This window comes from Astyanax mexicanus, chromosome 24 (genome assembly GCF_023375975.1).
Source record: "Astyanax mexicanus isolate ESR-SI-001 chromosome 24, AstMex3_surface, whole genome shotgun sequence".
NCBI classification, from domain to species: Eukaryota; Metazoa; Chordata; class Actinopteri; order Characiformes; family Acestrorhamphidae; genus Astyanax; species Astyanax mexicanus.
The window spans coordinates 16,476,042-16,496,718 of record NC_064431.1 but is presented as its reverse complement, the minus strand read 5'-3'; the positions used below and the strand labels follow the sequence as shown (position 1 = coordinate 16,496,718).

Below are 20,677 nucleotides of genomic sequence, written 5' to 3'. Positions count from 1 at the left end.
ACTCATTTACATAACCCCGCCCTTAAGGGCTGCCTCCACAGAGCTCACACAGTCTATGGTCCCGCCCATAAAGTCATTGGTCCCACTCCGGCTAGCTGTAACCCAGCCCTTTTACAATAACCACACCTTTTTAAATAGAGATGAATAACGTTTTAAAAAACGAATTCTGTGGGGATATAAAAATTTGACAATATAAGCAGAGGTTCCACTAGCTGCTGCATTTAAATAAAGGAGGTAGAATTACAGTATATTAGAAAAAAACGTGATTGAAAGTTGTCTGTTTTGCCATTGAAACCTATGGGGATGGGTGGAGTTACACAGCTTTCTGCAACCGAACAGCAGGGGGCGCCCGACCTGTGGTGGCTTCACTTTTGAGAGACGATGCTCTGTCCAGCTATATACAGTCTATGGGCACGCAACACCTCTGGAAGACACAGTTTGCAATGTTAAGCCAGAAAAGCACTGCTATCATATTAGCGTTATATCAGCTGAATAAAAACAATCCTACATAATGATATTGTTCATTGCAATTAAAAAAAGATGTTTTTTGTGACATGCCTATCTGCAGTTAAAGTGTGCATTAATTAACTAAAATATGCTGTTATTTGCTGATATTTGGGGAAACAAAAAGCATCCAATTTAAGGAGAATGACAGCAGGATAGACGGATGAGGAAACGACACAGGAAGTGATGTTACATTTAGAAACTCTGAGACTGCAGGAAACAGATGGAGAAGAGAAACGAAAAACGTAAAACCTAAACATAAATATAGCTCAGACCCAGACACGCAGTCAGAGCGGGACTGACGGACGGACGGAAGACGGGACAGGAAAGACATGAACCAGCCGACACAGAGACAAGGCGAAAGAGGGAGAGAAAAGAAATTATAGAAGTTAACAGTATATACAGCTCTGGAAAAAAAGAGACCACTTCAGTTTCTGAATCAGTTTCTCTTATTTTTGCTATTTAGCAAGTAGATGTTTGAGTAAATTGAACATTGTTGTTTTATTAAATAAACTACAGACAACATTTCTCCCAAATTCCAAATAAAAATACTGTCATTTAGAGCATTTATTTGCAGAAAATGAAAAATGCTGGAAAAAGAAAAAATGCAGATGCAGAGCTTTCAGACCTCAAATAATGAGAAGAAAACAAGTTCATATGCATACAGTTTTAAGAGTTTAGAAATCAATATTTGGTGGAATAACCCTGATTTTTAATCAGTTTTCATGCATCTTGGCATGGTCTTCTCCACCAGTCTTACACACTGCTTTTGGATAATTTTATGTCACTCCTGGTGCACAAATTCAAGCTGTTTAGCTTTGTTTGATTGCTTGTGATCATTCATCTTCCTCTTGATTATATTCCAGAGGTTTTCAATTTGGTAAAATCAAAGAAACTCATCATTTTTAAGTGGTTTCTCATTTTCTTCCAGAGCTGTAGTTATGACTCATTTATTTAGGATATAAAAAAGCATGTTCCAATTCTGTCCGGAAGTCTGAATAATCTTACTTAAAAGTTCTATGTGCTTTAAAAGGATTGCTGCATTACTGCGGTTTATTATAATATTGTCAGCAGCATAAAGTGCTTTTAAAATGGCTTTTATACTGTTTATCTCATACAAAAACAGTTATTGTGACGTCCTTAGTAACAGTAATATTAATTGCATTATTATGCTATTATATTACAGTTATCAGTAGAGGAAAATGATCTTTAAATGAAAATATATTATTGTTTATTGCACTTATTTCTGAGGCAATATAGCTGTCAGACAAAGACGCTCTGAAAGAGGACGAGAGACACAGTTGAAGAGAGGGAGAGAGAGAAAGAGCGACGAAGAAAAACGCAAAAGAGAGAGAGAGAAAGAGAGAGAGATAGAGAGAGAGAGAGAGAGACGGTGGGCAAGTCGTGGGGGTGCCAGAGATTTTGATTTAATCCCTTTCAGTGTAATCAAACAGTATTCTACCCCTGGGGGGGTTCAAAAGCCCCTCACTAAGAACACCCACCCCTCTTTCGGCCTAGATTCACACCCCACAACCCCCCTTCCACCTCCGCTTTGCATTTCCCACAGGACCCAGTTTAGCTATGATCACACATCAACGCATATTAAACACTGGCTGCAGTTCTGCGCTAACACCGCTAACACCGCTAACACCGGCAGCACAGGACCGGGTCTTTGAAATTCAAGATCTGATCTATCAGACGGATCAGATCACCAGCAGATGTTCCACTACAACCCGCTATGTTCCATATCCCCATATCCATGTGAAAAACATTAAATTAATATTCTAAACTAGCGTATTTTTCCCCACTATAAGGTGCACTGGATTATAAGGCGCCTAGCAGCAGGTTACATGTGAATAATACTCACCCCTAAATGGCGAAAGAGCGAAAGCTAGCGCTTAGTGTGGTTAGCGTGGTTAGTGGCTAATGCTAATGCTGCTCCAGCCTCGGTGCTGGAGAAACTTCCCTGAAACTCCTGTATAATGCAGCACTTCAGCAGAGTGGCTTTACTGCTTCTTACAACCTGACTTTATTTATTTAGTGGTAAGACCTTCTGAATTAGAAGGAAATACATAAGGTGCACAAGATTACGAGGCACAGTGACGATTTTTGGATTTAACGATCCAAAACGATTTAAGTGCGCTTTATAGTATGAAAAATCAGTTTAAGCTTCCTAAAGGGTTTTCAGCTTTTTACTTTGCTGCACTCACTTTTTTCTCTACTTCATTCAACCTTACTCTACCACACTTTGCATTGCTCTACTACACTGTATGATGCTCTGCCCTGCTCTGTTTTGCTTTCCGCTCTACCTCACTCTACCCGGTCCTATATCCATCTAGCATCCTCACTTTAACTTGTTCCAGCTCATTTAACCTCGCTCTACCTCATGCTACCTTATTCTACCCTGCCTAGCCTTGCTATGTCTCGCTTAACCCAAACTACCATATTTTTTGCACTATAAGGCGCACTTAATATCCTTTCATTTTCCCCAAAGTTAAAGCAATATTAGCACTACCCACTAAATGTGCTAAGCGCTAGCTCTTTGGCCGTTCAGAGGTGAGTATTATCGGCCTGTAGCCTGCTGCTAACCCTGGCTAGCACTGCTGGAGCAGTATTAGCATTACCCACTAACCGCGCTAAGCGCTAGCTTTTTGGCCATTCAGAGGGGAGTATTATTGGCCTGTAGCCTGCTACTAACCCTGGCTAGCACAGCTGGAGCAGTATTAGCATTACCCACTAAACATGCTATGCGCTAACTCTTTGGCCGTTCAGAGGTGAGTGTTATTGGTCTGTAGCCTGCTGCTACAGAGTCACGTGACTGCGCATGTGGTAGTATGTTTTTTTTTTTAAAGGGACAGTACATGAACACATACAGTGGAGAAAATATATTTACAAAATAAAATAAAGAAATTATGTATGTGATTATGTCAATTCTATTTTATAAATCCTAGTTTAAATTCATTTTAGATTAACTGCCCAGCCTTAGTGAACACTGCATTACAAATTTATATGCAAATTGAATTTAAGTGTCATAAAGATACATTTTTTTGTTTCTAAATTAAACTAATGGATGGTATTGTGTCTCATTGTGTCTCTTTGAATCACTGGAATCAATCTCAGACACCTGTGATAATAAGTTTGCAGGCCACAGGTTTCAAGCAACATGGGAAAGAAAAATAATCTCTGTGCTGCCGAAAAGCGCCAAATAGTGCACTGCCTTGGACTTGCTTGACCATTTAGGAAAATCAGGGTAAAAATAATTAGCATAATAATTTGGAACGCCGTGTATATGGCCATGTGACTAGATATCAGACGGATCAGAAACCCAGCAGAAGTTCCGCAATGGCTCCAAAACACCACGCTCATAAAATTGCAATTGCAGTTGAACTGGGAAGGCTAATGCAGCACTTCTTGCTGCGATTAATGGGTTGCCAGTTCTGAAGCTCAATAGAATCGATTCAGACGGTTCCAGGAATAACTCAAAGTCTTCAAAGTCTCAGTCCTCACTCATAGGGCCCAGCCGACTGCCCCCGACCCCTTCACAACCCGATCAACCCCTTCACCTCACATATACTATTGATTTTGCATTAGCGTGCATTACGCTGAAAGTACTGCATAGTATTGTTGCTCTACAGCATCACATGTCCACACTTCAGTGTGTTTATGTACACTAAAGCAGACTACAGGCCAATAACACTCACGTCTGAACAGGGAAAGGGCTAGCATGGTTAACGGGTAATGCTAATACTTGCTCCAGCAGTGCTAGCTTGGGTTAGCAGCAGACTACACGCCAATAACACTCACCTCTGAACAGGGAAAGGGCTAGCGTGGTTAGCAGGTAATGCTAATGCTGCTCCAGCAGTGCTAGCTGGGGTTAGCTGCAGACTACAGGCTGATAACACTCACCTCTGAACAGGGTAAAGCCTAGCTTAATTCGTGGGTAATGCTAAGGCTGCTCCAGCAGTGCTAGCCAGGGTTAGCAGCAGGCTACAGGCCAATAACACTCACCTCTGAACAGGGAAAGGGCTAGCGTGGTTAGCAGGTAATGCTAATGCTGCTCCAGCAGTGCTAGCTGGGGTTAGCTGCAGACTACAGGCTGATAACACTCACCTCTGAACAGGGTAAAACCTAGCTTAATTCGTGGGTAATGCTAAGGCTGCTCCAGCAGTGCTAGCCAGGGTTAGCAGCAGGCTACAGGCCAATAACACTCACCTCTGAACAGGGAAAGGGCTAGCGTGGTTAGCAGGTAATGCTAATGCTGCTCCAGCGGTGCTAGCCAGGGGTTAGCAGCAGGCTATAAGCTGATAACACTCACCTCTGAACAGAGAACAGGGCTAGCATGGTTAGCGGCTAATGCTAATGCTAATGTTACTCCAGCCTCAGTGCTGGAGAACTAAACTACATCTCCTGTATAACGCTGCACTTCAGCGGAGTGGCTTTACTGCTCCTTACAACCTGACGGGTAGAATTCAAACATAAGACGCACTGGATTAAAAGGCGCACTGACCATTTTTGGGAAAATAAAAGTATTTTTAAAGGAGCTTCCTAGTGCAAAAAATACGGTATATGTTTCTGTAGTCTTTAAATTCCCAGTGCTGTAAATTATAATGTTTATATTTCTTCACCGAGCCTCATCCTCACTCTTCCTCCTGTGAACTGCAGCTCCAGAACATTCTCATCTTAACTGTGGTTCAGAGCCAACCCACAATTTACCAAGATCTGAACCAGCAGAACCATCCTCCTCCGGTTCTCCTCTGTAGATCAGCTCCTTCTTATAATTACACAAACATCACAGTCACATGATCAGCGGATATTCCCAACACATATCTGTTCCACCCAGAATTATCTAGATTTATTTACACTTTGCACAAACTGGAAAATCCCTTACATTCCAGCAACTCGTAATGTGACATAGGTAAAGTCTTAGGTACAGTAGAGGACCCAGTATTACAGTGGCAGCAGTCATTAAGGTCAAAATAAAACATTAAAAATATTTAGCATTTACAGCTCTGGAAAAAATTACAAGACCACTTCAGTTTTTGAATCTGTTTCTCTGATTTCGCTATTTATAGGTATATGTTTGAGTAAAATGAACATTGTTGTTTTATTCTATAAACTACAGACAACATTTCTCCCAAATTCCAAATAAAATATTGTCATTTAGAGCATTTATTTGCAGAAAATGAGAAGTGACTGAAATAACACAAAAGATACTGAGCTTTCAAACCTCAAATAGTGCAAAGGAAGCAAGTTCATATTCAGAAAGTTTTAAGAGTTCAGAAATCCATATTTGGTGGAATAACCCTGGTTTTTAATCACAGTTTTCATGCATCTTGGCATGTTCTCCTCCACCAGACTTACACACTGCTTTTGGATAACTTGTGGATAATATGCCTGCACTCCTGGTGCAAGTATTCAAGCAGTTCAGTTCAGTCCATCTTCCTCCTGATTATATTCCAACGGTTTTCAATTTGGTAAAATCAAAGAAACTCAATTTTTAGGTGGTCTTTTATTTTTTTCTGTATGTATTTTTTATGAGCTGTATGTCTATCACACACTAAATGACTAAGGAAAATACACTATACAACCACAACCTGCAATTCAGACTCAAACCCAAGATACTCGTTTCGACTTAAGGCAGAGATATACTTGTTGTTAACCACTTGTTTGCATACGCATCATGGCTGCTTCAAGTATCCTGCCTCTGTTTGGAGTGTAGGTCGTGCACGTCCTTCAAAAATGAACGTGACGCGTATGTGAGGTGCAATACACACAAAACAGCTAGAGGAAGTGTAGCCACTAACCAGCATGTTTGCATTGTTCAAATCCAGAAGCCCTTTGCCATGTTTACATTGTGTAAACCCCGAAGCCCTTTGTACGTTCTGCCCTCTAGTGGAAGCCTCCAGTTACACACATTGCACATAGGCCAGTATGTTTTCAGTCACATTCACAACGCAGCCTACGGGAACGCATGGGCAAACAGCAAGTATGTTTCTACCCTTAGACTCATAACATAGAGACTCGTGACTCGATTCAGACTCAAACCCAAAATACTTGTTTTGACTCTGACTTCCATCTTATAGACTTGTGACTCAATTCAGACTCAAACCCAAGATACTTGTTTCGAATTGGACTTCCATCCAAGACACTCGTGACTCAATTGAGACTCAAACCCAAGATACTTGTTTTGAATCGGACTACCATCCTAGACACTAGTAACTCGATTCAGACTCAAACCCAAGATACTTGTTTTGACTCTGACTTCCATCTTACAGACTAGTGACTCGATTCAGACTCAAACCCAAGATACTTGTTTCGAATTGGATTTCCATCCAAGACACTCGTGACTCAATTTAGACTTAAATCCAAGATACTTGTTTTGAATTGGACTCCCATTCTAGACACTAGTAACTCAATTCAGACTCAAACTCAAGATATTTGTTTCGACTCAGACTTATATCTTAGAGACTCGTGACACAATTCAGACTCAAAACCAAGATACTTGTTTCGACTTAGACTCCCATGACAGCCACTTGTGACTCGATTCAGACTCAAACCCAAGATACTTGTTTTGACTTGGACTCATATCCTATAGACTCGTTCATCGATTCAGACTTAATCCTAAGATACTTGTTTCAACCTGGACTTCCATCCTAAAGACTCGTGACTTGATTTGTGACTCGATTCAGACTCAGACCCAAGACACTTGCGAGTTGAGTCAAGAATCTTGAGTCCAGTATCTTAAATCCAAGACAGCCCAAGATACTTGTTTCGACTTCCTCATATCCTAGAGACTCTTGATTTGATTCAGATTCAACCCCAAGATACTTTGTTTCGACTTAGACTTGTATCATAGAGACTTGTGACTTCATTCAGACTCAAACCCAAGATACTTGTTTCGACTTGGACTCCCATCCTAGAGACTCAAACCCAAGATACATTTTTCGACTTAGACTCCCATCCTAGACATGCGTGACTCGATTCAGACTCAAACCCAAGATAAATGTTTTGACTTAGAATCTTTTTCTAGTGACTTATGACTCAATTCAGACTCCAACCCAAGATACTTGTTTTGACTTGGACTCATATCCTAGAGACTCGTTAATCGATTCAGACTTAAACCTAAGATACTTGTTTCGAATTGGACTCCCATCCTAGACACTTGTGACTCGATTTAGACTCAAACCAAAGAGATTTGACTTAAACTTAGATTTGTACCCCAAAGACTTGGGACTTGAACAGACTCAAGATAGAACTTGGACTCCAGAGTCTCAACTTCAAGATGAGCTCAAGATACTTTTTTCAACTTGGAGTCCCATCCTAGAGACTCGTGACTCAATTCAGACTCAAAGCCAAGATACTTTTTTCAACTTGGACTTCCATTCTTAAGACTCAAGACTCAATTTAGATTTAAAACCAAAGATACTTGTTTCGACTTGAACTCCTATCCTAGAGACTTGTGACTTTGACTCAGACTCAAAACCAAGATAATTGTTTCAACTTGGTATCCCATGACAGCCACTCGTGACTCGATTCAGACTTAAACCCAAGAAACTTGTTTCTACTTAGACTCATATCCTAGAGACTCGTGACTCGATTCAGACTTAAACCCAAGAAACTTGCTAGTAGACTCAAACTTAGATTTGTACCCCAAAGACTTGGGACTTGAACAGACTCAAGATAGAACTTGGACTCCAGAGACTCAACTCAGCAAACTTGCAACCTGAACCTCTCTGATTTGTGTTTAGTCATGGCGCCTGTCGTCTGATTCTATTTAACAGCACTGTAAAGTAATCTGAGTTAGAGTCAGCATCACTCTGCTCCATCCAAGACAATACACTAAATTCTCTTTGAGTACAGATCTGTTTACACCTTATCTTACAGCATGAACTCATCTTCACCAGCATCAGGTTTGGAATGTGTCGGGGGTGGAGCGAGCTGACAGCATGCTAATCAAAAACACAGCCCCTCCCACCACACCCTGACCACATGACCACATGCAGCACATTCCACAACTCCCAGACCACCTGCTCTCAATGCTCCAGTGTGTGAGCTCAGCGTCTGCCTGGCCAACACACACACAAACACACACACACACTCCTGTTCCAAAGCTATGCGAGGAAATGGTTTTTAAGAGCTGGATCAGTTTTCAGGGTAAACTGCAGAAACTTCAACATCTTCAGCCGCTCACTTCATCCTAACACTGCGACTATTAGAAACAGAATTTTAACTGAGTAAAGTCCAGATTCTTGTTATACCATAGCAAAACCATTCACCAATTTTCCCACCAATCAGAAAGATTTATCACCAGATTACCCCTAAAGATTGTCCCCAAGCTGTAGATTAGTAAAGACTCTGTTTTCAGTATTTTTGTGTGGACGGGCAAAATAAAGATGAATCTCAAATATGGTTTTGCTTCTAATATAGTGAACTACTTAAGTTTTAAAACTTCAATAAATAAACTTTTTAATAAATGACAAATAAATACCTAAAATAAACAATAAGTAAAGTACTCATATTAATTGTCTTTAAATATAATTCCAGTATACACTAAAAAAAACACACACAGCCTACGTAACTTTGTTAACACTACACACTGTACAATAAAATCTGGTTTTAATGTTTTGGCTGAAGTAAGCCTAACCATTACGTCAACCACATCAATCTAATTATTAAGACTGACATGCATGGAGCCCATTCACACGGCCTTGCCATGAGCACACTGGCAAGTGTTTAGTCTCACTCACAAGATAATACCTCACAACTTATACATTCAGGTGTGGGCATTCCTAAGCTGTCCCCTGAGACAACACTTATATTATTATATAGTTACATCCTGCTGTCCCATGACTTTTTCCAGTATATCAGTGGACGAAAGCAAAGACATGATTAAGCAATAATTAACTTAACATTAAATTATCCTTATTGTGACTAATAATGGCACAGTATACAGATGAAGTAGAAGTAATGTCAGAACTAGGGCTGGGAGATATGACTAAAAAATGCTGTTTTCGCTGATTTATTCTGTAAACTACGGACAACGTTTATCCCAAATGCCAAAGAAAATATTGTTGTTTAGAGCATTAATTTGCAGAACATGAGAGAACTGACTGAAATAACAAAAAAAAGAAATGCAGTGCTTTCAAACCTCAAATAATGCAAAGAAAATAAGTTCATATTCATCAAAATTTAAGAATTCAGAAATCAATATTTGGTGGAATAACCCTCACAGTTTTCATGCATCTTGGCATGTTCTCCTCCACCAGTCTTACACACTGCTTTTGGATAACTCTTTATGCCACTCCTGGTGCATTAAAAATTCAAGCAGTTCAGCTTGGTTTTATAGCTTGGGATCATCCATCTTCCTCCTGATTACATTCTAGATGTTTTAAATTTGGTAAAATCAAAGCAACTCATAATTTTTAGTGGCCTCATTTGTTCCAGAGCTGTATACTGTTCATATACACAATAACTATAAGACAGTTGTACACTTTCAAATGTTGTGTGACTGATTCAGTAAACTGCACTGGATGATGATGTGAAAGATGTTAAAATAAAATAATAAAATAGATATACTATTCCCCCTTTTATTTACAATGTTTCTACGAATGAATTTGCCCAAGACTGCACCTTACTTGTGCTGTGTTTAATTTAATCCCTTCGGACACCTAAACATTACAACACAAATGACCCATAAATTATCTTTTTAATAATTAAATCACACACAGATGGTGCTCTGTGTAGCATGTATGTCTGATATCACTTATATGGAACTGTTTCAAAAATATTAATATTAATAGAATAAATTATTATTTACGATATATTATTGCCCAGCCCTAGACAGCTTTAGATAGTAGTGTATTATGGGGGAATTCTGAAAAATTTGGTGCAATTCCCCTTTTAACAATGTCACATGCAGTATTCACACACACACTGACACACATACACACACACACATGCGCCCACAGCGTTGACACACTTACAAATTGCAGCCAAAACAAAACCCACACAGTGTTTATAGAGAACACCAACATTCATCCCGTCCCAATTCTGCGCGTAATACAAGACTAAGCGTCTAATCTCTATAAATGTGAGCTATGCCTGTATATAACGTACATATACATTTACATAACTGTAAAGATGTTCACCAATGTGTATGTACATACATATATATATATATATATATATATGATATATATATATATATGTATGTACATACACAGACAGAGGTTATACACACTTAAAAACACACTTTATAAATATATAATTAATATATATGTATCTTACTAAGATCCAGGATGCTCCTGGCCACCCTACCTCACTCATCCGCCACCGGACCGGTCCAGAGATTATCTCCTGTGGTCAGTCCGAGTCTGATAATCTTAGGCATCTTAACCACTCCATCCTGACCGCAGACGCAGCGGCAGCAGCCGACATCCACCAACCACACACAGACTGTGTACACACAGCAACAGAGAGAGAAGAAGAGAGTGTGTGTGTGTCTGTATAAGTGTGTGTGTGTGTGTGTGTGTGTTCTGCTGATCAGAATCCAAAGCAGCCCCAACGACAGCAGAGAGGCAGCTGGAGTGTCCGTGCGACTGCAGCGGCTGCAGCGTCTGCCATTGTTCCGCATGCAATGCTAGAGCCTCAGCCAATGAGAGAGAACAAGAGTAAGAGAGAGAGACACTGAATTAAAGAAAGAGCGAGAGAGAGAGAATGAGTGAGAGAGAGAGAGAGAGAGAGAGAGAGAGAAATAGCAGAATGGGGGTCAGGCTCGCTCGCCCTCGCAGCCGTGCAGCCGGCCTGCTACAGCAGCTGTGGACGAGCCCCCTCTGACTCCTCCCCCTCTAACCCCCCCCCCCCAACTACTACTGCTGATGCCTGGTATTAACTCTTTATCTGCCAGCAGATTGACCAGCAGTGTGTCACCTTTCACTACACGAACAGCCTCTAATCCACTGGAAAGACTTTACAGTCTTTGAAACTGAAAACCTTTCATTTTAGTGTGGGAGGTTTCATGGCTAAATTAAACCAGCCTGGTGGCCGATCTTCATTAATCGCACATTGCACCAGTAAGAGCGTGAAGAGTGTGAAGGTTCAATTATTAGGGTAAGAGTACAGTTCTGCTCAAAATATTGCAATGCACACAACATTATGGTGCTAACCCGGATTGTATCCGAAAAACATAAAACCACGGCTGATCAAATCACGGCAGAATTCAGTGTGCACCTCAACTCTCCTGTTTCCACCAGAACTGTCCGTCCGTAAAACCAGGTGTTTTAGTTTCATTGTCCAACCCCTGTATACTTTATACTACATGTTGTAACATTGCTGTGAGAAGGATTTGATTGCACTCAGCCACAAAAACAAGGTACGAAATGTTGAACGATTAGTTTCATCACTGGTAAGAGTCTACTGGGAAGACCTAGGACCAGGTGAAGAGATTATACCTCCACTCCTAGGGATCCACCAATCAGAGTTGGACGATGTATCCCGAGACAGGAAAGTGTGGGGCACCTTGGCAGAACTGCTACCCCCGTGTAAGCAGTGGACGATGGACGAATGGATGCAAAGTTTCGTCACTCCGCATTGTTGACTCTCTTATCATGGCAGAAAATGAGAACCAACTCGTTTACATATTCAGCTGGCCACAGTTTAGTCCCGCCCATTCATACCATAGCTCTCAGGAGTGTTTCAGTTAGGAATGCTTATCCGGACATGATTAGTTTCTCAGGGGGTTCTGGGGTAATTTTCTCTTTTATGTAATTTTCTCTGAAATTTTATTACCGTCCAGAACAACCATGTATATACTTTTCTCAGACATCCTCCCAAAAAGTTACAGGCAGAATTATCTACTGTTTTTGCTGAACTCTGTTGTCATAAGGTAATTTTACTCCCGCCTGGACGCACACGTCTGAAAATGGAGGAGCTACTGAACTCGATGTCATGTGACGAAGAAAGCCTAAAAACTCACTGTAGGTAGGAGGATTCTAAGAACAAATAAAGAAGTGATTTAGACCAATTATAGTGCGAAGGAGGGTCCCTGAATCATATGAGGCAGTAATTGAACCACTTATATTCAGGAGGAGGAGTCTTGGAACAAATAAAGCCGTGATTAGGACAAAAGTAAGCGGGAATGACTGGACCGATTATTGTCAAGAGGAGGAGTCTAGGGACAAATCAGGCAGTGACCTAGACCAATCGCAGTCAGGTGGAGGTGTCTCAAAGCAAACATGGTGGATATTAAGACCAATCACAGTAAGGGAAGGGGACTAACATCAAATACAACTGTGAAAATTGGTTTATCAATGCTATGTTTATGAATGTCTATCAAAAGATAAGATCCTGTAACAAACATCTAATGGCTTAATCCACTTTGCTTTTGTGACAAGTTAAACAAAAAATTTAACTTTTTTCACTTTCCTAAAATTGTGAGGGGCAGAAATGGAATACTAGAAAATTGTTCAATAGACAAAAAGATTTTTCTTCTTTACTAATTCACAAATTGTATTTTTTTCACTAATTTATCCTCATTAGGTCAAAAAGATTAACTAATAAAATGTTACACTGACCAGTTTTCAAAATATTATGATAATAAAAGATACATCATGCACCTCTCTAACACATCCCGAAAAAATTAACAGAGAGTCTGGCACACAAAACAAGAGTGAAAAATCTAGGCCTGAAGAGAGTTGGGGGTGGAAGAAGAATGCAGAATATTATGAGCGGCAAGAGATAAAACTGACAGCACAAAGCGCAAGACAGCTTTCACTTTTCTAAATTTTCTTTGGATAAAAAGAAAAATTAAGAAACGAGGGCATATTCCATTATAAGAGGATTTCCATTCAGAAAAAAGCATAAAACAGACTGGGGAATTTAACCCTCCCAGACATCCCATCAAACCCCGCCCACTTTCTGAACACAGAACTGGAGCAATCCTAACAGCCAATCAGAAAGTCAGCCAATCAATAACAGAACTCTACCCTCCTCACAGACACTACAGAACAGAAAGAGAACAGTGAAGATCGTAAGCGGAACCGGATTAGCCGGCGAGTGGTGGGGTGGGGGGGCGTGTGGGGGCGTGATGCAGTGGGAGGTGGGGGTAGGGATTTAGCATTGCTGGTTTTTGCTCTAATTTTATAAGCCTGTAAAAAAAAAAAAAAGAGAGACTGTTTTTGTTCAGGATGAAACATATACTCTATAATCTGCTGCCGGGATCTCCGCAGATATAGCACCCGGATTACAGCCGCGTGCCAGAGGGCACTCCCGGAATTAGGCTACAGCTCCCTCCCGGAGTTCACACGCCAGCACCCGGGAACGCCGGAACACAAGCTCTCAGAATTCACTCAGGACTTAGGGAATAAGGGATGTAAGAAATATCGATATATATCAAAGTATCACGATATTCCATTTAGCAATACTGTATCAATTCTCAAAAACAGAGCATTGATTTTAATTAATTTGATTAAGATATAAAGATTGGTGTCAGATAAGGTGCACCAGATTACAAGGCGCACCATCAATGAATGTCTATTTTCTGGTCTATTTTCATACATCATGAGCACTAGATTATAAAACGTAAGCAACACTAGTAACATCCAAGGGAGCAAGTGTGTTGCCATGTTTCCCCTCTAATGGGCAAGCTGTGGAAGGGCTAAGTAAACAAATATGTAATTCTTAAAAAAAAAAACATTTTCTTTTAAAGTCAAGCGAGTGCTGGATGTTAATCTACACAGATTTCTTTTTTTCTGTTTATTTGGGTGAGTAAAGTGCTTCTCTTTATTTACAGGAAGCTTAGATTTCCAATATTTTGTCTAAGGGTGAGTTTTCTGTGAAGTTTCTCCAGCAATAAGGCTGGGTGCAGCAGCATTAGCATTAGCCACTAAACACAGCGCTAGCGTGGTTAGTAACAGTGTTGGGCATGTTACTTTGAAAAAGTAATTAGTTATAGTTACTCGTTACTTCTCCAAAAAAGTAACTGAGTTACTAACGGAGTTACTCCACTATAAAAGTAATTAGTTACCAGTAAAAGTAACTATCGCGTTACTTTTTATTATTCGCCCGTCAAAAAAAGGAAATCAATTATGCATTTACTATTATTATTAGAAAAATAACAAAAAATAACAAACGAAAATAAACCCAAAATGTTGACAAAAATATAATCTAACGAATTTCAAAAAAATAAAACGAAATTCTCCACACAACCAAAGAAAATTACTAAAACTTGTAATACTGAAAAAAGCGGAAAAACGCGTCTGGGGATGAAATTTAACAAACCAAGCCACACTCAAAAGAAATATGTATATATAAAACAAAATAATGGACAAAAACAACAATTCAATTTAATGCCCGTTAAAATGGTATTAATATAACAGCTTCACCAAAAGAGAATAGAGCTTAGATCGTGCCCAAAAAATCCGACCCAGCCGGAGCCCGTGCACATTCTGCCCAAGCCCGAACCATAAACTGTCATTATGAGCCTGACCCGATCCGCCCCATAAACTGTCTGTTTTCGGGCTGATTGAATGAGCGAAATATAATCAGAATTATGTTAATTAACACTGTAACATAGAAGCATAGAACTATTATTTAATTTAAATGATTTTTAAGAACAGCTACACACAATGCTGCAAGTCAAACGCGGAGGCGTTCACGTGCGCCCAGAGCTACGTGATTACAGTTTTCATTTTTATTATAGTTTAATTTTATTTTGTTTTTATTTTTTCTGTTCATTTTAGGGTGGGCTTGCCCACGCGAGCGCTTTACACAAGAACTAACGGACCACGAGTGCCGCGCGCTCGGCACAACAACTCCCGCTGTACAACTCCGCTGTACAACAGCGCTTATAAATAAATTAAACACAAAAATGAGGGTATTCTATCAGTAATTTCAGTTCGTTTTAGTTAGTTTTATAAACACAAAATACAGTTCGAGATAGTTATGTTTTTCCTTTTAATTACCGTTTTTATTAGATTCAGTTAACACAAATGTTTTTCACTTTCAATTTTCGCTATTTCGTTCGCTTTAGTGAACAATAATAATTGGTTACTTAGCAACATTGTGATTATCACACCAGAGCTTTATATAAAATAAAAATAGGAGCCTGATTTCGGGTCGGTCCTCAGGTCAGGTGGGATTCGGGCAGAGAATCTAAGCTCTAAAAGAGAAAGCAGCAGCACCACAAAAACCGGAGCAGCTAAAAAGAGCTTAACGTCCTTAATTCGGAACTTGGGTTGTCCACGGCAATCACTGAATTGATTAGAGCACGCAAATCGTCACAATTGTGCCTCACTTCACCACGCCAAACCACAGGCACAGCGGCCAGAAGCTCAAGTTCACCGGACAGAGGAGGGGTTAACCAGGGCAAAGCGAAATAATAAAAAAAAGTTCATAGAGCTGCTAAAGTAACGTGCAGTAACGGGGTGTCGGAAATGGTAACGGCGTTATAGTTACAGTCATAGTAATTAGTTAGATTACTCGTTACTGAAAAAAAGTAACGGCGTTAGTAACGCCGTTAGTTTTAACGCCGTTACTCCCAACACTGGTTAGTAAAGGTCACCCAACAGCACTAGACTGATGAACCCATATAGCTCTTTTCCACCGAAAGAACTCAAATAGTTCTTGGACCAGTTCTGTTTGGGCTTAGAAGAACCCTGGTGCTTTTAAGCGAACCAGCCCACGTTTCTACCTGTTTTAGTGGAACCGCCAAAACGCCACATCATGCGTCATCAACAGAGGGCGGTGCAAAGAAGCAGTGAACACGGTTCGGTTCACGCTGAAGAACCTAGTATTCCTCGGTTTCCGCTGAGAAAGAACGTTCTTGGTTCCAAAACACAGCAAACAATTTAAAATTAAGTTTGCGCACCAGAACATTGCCAGTTCCAGTGTTCCCGTAACCCAGGGTGCTGTCAGCTAGCAGTTTGTCCCACGTAGCTTGTTTATACACAGCAAACATGCAGACTACAGTCCAATTTACTCGCCTCTGTGCGGCAAAAGAGCTAGCGCTGCGGTTACCGGCTAATGCTAATGCTGCTGCACCCAGCCTTAGTGCTGGAGAAACTTTACTGAAAACTAACCCTTACTCAACCCTGGGGCCCTTTAACAAGGGCCAATTAGAGCCTTAGGAAAAAGAAAGAGATGATCAGAGCCAATCAGGGTAAAGTCTTAAAAGATGATATGGTTGAATCATAGTGAAAGGGAGGAGTCTCCGAACAAACAAGGTGGTGCTTTGGCCGAACTATTGCAAGGTTGTGGAGAGCATTACTGGGGCCAAATGCCTGACATACTGTTTCACCACTGTTTTACCAAATCTGAGTTCTTGTTTTTTTTAAAGGGTCAAACTATATCTGTTTTAACAAAAGTAAAAATGGTCTTAGATGTCCAAAACATGTTCATGAAGTTCTTTGCACAAAATCCTTCTTACATAAAGAGATCTCACCAGCTCTTTTTCTTGCCAGTTTTAGTCTCTTTCAGACTGAGCCGTTTAAGGGCTCTGTCACCTTTATGTAAATATGCAATGTTTACGATGAGCATTAACCACATTGTGCTTACGCTTTCACTAAATGGCAAAACATGAACAAGCTAGCTTATGCTTAACTGCGATAAAAACACAAAACACATTATTTGCAAGTAGTTAATATCCCTTATCCATTGACTTGCGTTGGAAAGTGGGTACAGATCCCTCCTTCAGACGATGTGAGGTGCTCGTAAAACCAGAAGATTGATTTTGTTAAACAGATTTGTTAAACTGATCAAGTGGGTGGAAGGCTCTAGTGTCAGGGAGGTTTACGCAGGTTTCATTATTGTGAGTGTTTACAGGTGCAGTCGAGACCCAAGTGGAAACAGAAAAGCATGCAAAAAAAGTGAGTTTTGCATAAAAAAGCTCTGGAAAAAAATAAGAGACCACTTAAAAATGATGAGTTTGTTTGATTTTACCAAATTGAAAGCCTCTGGAATATAATCAAGAAGAAGATGGATGATCACAAGCCATCAAACCAAACTGAACTGCATGAATTTTTGCACCAGGAGTGCAGGCATAAAGCTATCCAAAAGCAGTGTGTAAGACTGGTGGAGGAGAACATGCCAAGATGCATGAAAACTGTGATTAAAAATCAGGGTTATTCCACCAAATATTGATTTCTGAAATAGGTTTACTTGCATTATTTGAGGTCTGAAAGCTCTGCATCTTCTGTGTTATTTCAGTCATTTCTCATTTTTTGCAAATAAATGCTCTAAATGACTATTTGTATTTGGGATTTGGAAGAAATGTTTTCCGAAGTTTATAGAATAAAACAACAATGCTCATTTTACTCAAACATATACCTATAAATAGCAAAATCAGAGAAATTGATGCATGTTTTAATGCGTTGTATGGCAAAAATAGTCCCTAAAGGAAACGTATTAGGATAGATGTTTAAGTATTTTTCTTCCATCATCATCATTCCACCCCAACTCTTACACACTCAATTCTACAGAGAATTCAGCAAAATGGGTGGAATTCCCCTTCTAATCCTGCTTACTCTGAACTAATCCAGGTACTGTGGTGAAGAGGAGCGCGGCGGATGCGTCAGTCTGTCAGTGCGAGACAGATAAACAGACGTGTAGGGTAAATGTATGCAGAGTGTAAACAGCTGCTGTTTGGCGAGCGTGTATATACGCTGTCTGTTTACAGGGCTGACTGTACGTACGCGCATAATTAATGAGAGCTCAGCAGCCGTCGCTCCAACCCTCTGTATTTTCTGAGGGATGAATTCAAACACAGAGCAGGAAGCTTAACCTCCGCAGCGGCATCCATCAAACCGGAGGTCACGGCCAAATGTACGGAGGGGTTAAATCTGCATTATCTGTCTGACAGCAGCACGACTCCAACAAACATCAGCTACAGCTGCCTGTAATAACAAGACAAACGTTAAACACAGCACTACGCCCCCCGCTGACTAAACAAACACAGCGCAGCCGAGCTCACCGTCAGCAAACACTTCCTGTCCCACTTCCACACGCTGATAATGTCCACATGATAATGTCCACAAGCTGAGTATGAGCCAAATTCACACACTACTACATACCAAAAAGTCATTGGACAGGATCTAGTGTACTGTGTCCCATGACTTCTGCCATATCCAATGCAAGCTAGTGTCAAAGAGTGCTGCAGAGAACTGTGGGATGCAATGGTGAGGTCTCCTGCATTGGATTTCTGCCAGAAATGCTCATCACTAGTCACTTTTCACATGGACAATTCCAGCCTGATCCTGCCGGTCACCATCATTACCACCCTCTGTGATTACTGTCCACTGTGGGTGGTAATACAGTGGCATGAAAAAGTATTTGCCCCCTACAGATTTCTTTTGTCATACAGATTTTTCCGACTATCAAACTTCAATATCAGACAAAAATAAGTCAATATAAAAAGTACGTTTTATATTATGATCATTTTATTTATTCAAGGAAAAAAAACTATCCAAACCATTCTAGCCGTGTGTAAAACAGTTTTTACCACCTAAACCCAATAACTTGTTGTTGAAATCTTGGTGGCAACAACTGCAATAACTGGCAACAAGTCTTTCACATGTCTGTGGAGGAATTTTGTTCCATTTTTGTTTTAATTCAGCCACATTAAAGGAGTTTTCGAGCATAAACATCCTATTTTAGGTCATCCACAGCATCTCAATCAGTCAGAATTTGACTAGGCCATTCAGAGGTGGTCTTGTTTGTGTGCTTTGGATCATCGTCCTGCTGCAGAACCCAAGTACACCTGAGCTTGAAGGTCACGAACAGACGGCCGGACATTCTCCTTCAGGATTTTTAGGATGGTCTGGTAAACAGCAGAATTCCTGGTTCCATCTATTACAGAAAGTTGTCCAGGACATAAAACAGTAAAGCAGCCCCAGACCATCACACTACCACCACCATGTTTTACATTCAATATGTATTAGTTTTACAACAGATGTAACAAACACACACCTTCCACTTTTGTCACATCTGTCCAAAGAATATTTACCCAAAGTCCTAGAGATGATCAAGATGTTATTTGGCAAATGTGAGACGGGCGTTTGTGTTCTTTTTGGTCAGCTGTGTTTATTGCCTTGGAACTTTCCAATGGAGACCATTTTCACCCAGTCTTTTTCTTATTATTGAATCATTAAAACTGTCCTTAACTGAAGCAAGTGAGAGCTGCAGTTCTTTAAATGTTGTTTCGGGTTCTTTTGTGACCTCCTGGATGAGTTGTTCATGCCCTTTTGTAATAATTTTTGGTTGGTTAGCCACTTCTGGGAAGGTTCACCACTGTTTCATTTGTGAATAATAGCTCTCACTGTGGTACACTGGGATTACAAAGCCTTAGAAATTACTTTGATCATCTATCAGTCAAAGGTTACAATGACTTTGTTTTCTCAGGTTCCTATTTAAGTGATTTCTTGATTTTACAGGTCTGGTAATAATCAGGCATGGTTGTGCTTAGCAAAATTTAACTCAGCTATCCAAAAAGTGTGATTAAACACAGTTAATTTAGGGGGGCAAACACTTTTTTTTTTTTTTACATAGACTAGATTGTTTAGGATTTTTCCCCCTAATTAAATAAAATCATCATTTAAAAAGTGCTTTTTATATTTAGTCAGGTTATATTTGTTTGATATTAAAGTTTGTTCTGTAATCTGAAAATGCAAGTATGACAAAAATGCACAAACAACCAGAAGCTGATGTAGTGGCACTTGGATGAACAGTGTATTATAGAGGTGGTTATAATGTTTTGGCTAGTTTAACAGTACACCATGTGGTTGACCCTAATACCACAAACACTTAATAAAAGCCACACACTTTGTGGTGTCTGTGAATGTGTGTGTGGTGTGTGTGTGTGTGTGTGTTAGTGTGTGTGTGTGTGTAATGAAAGAGGATGTCCAGTCGTCTCGCCCACAGCCCTGCTCAGCATGAACCCTCCACCCCCAACCCTGGTCCATTCCGACATGCTTCAGGGGTCAGTTTTTCATGCTAACCACTTCCTGCCCTTACAGCGTGTTTAGGACATGAAACGACAACACCCCCATCAATTTACCCCTCCCCCAATCCTCTATTACAACACTGGACTTTATTCAATTTAATAACACTAAATAAACTCTCTGATATTAAATGGTTATGGTTGGTCATGGTTATTTAAGCCCTAATGATTGCCAAAATATTG

General features: G+C 40.2%; 1 protein-coding gene across 2 annotated transcripts in view; it reads right to left on the bottom strand.

Annotated features, from left to right (window-relative positions):
* The window catches only part of LOC103035539 (nck-associated protein 5-like), a 159,332-nt gene that overhangs the window by 102,469 nt on the left and 36,186 nt on the right, over window positions 1-20,677 (bottom strand). Inside the window, exon 1 of one of the 2 annotated variants that reach the window (XM_049471742.1) lies at window positions 10,822-11,238. The exons of the other annotated variant lie outside the window; for it this stretch is intronic. The gene's annotated coding sequence lies outside the window, so the exon portion shown is untranslated. Of the gene's footprint in view, window positions 1-10,821; window positions 11,239-20,677 lie in introns of those variants that run through there. 2 annotated transcript variants of the gene reach the window in all.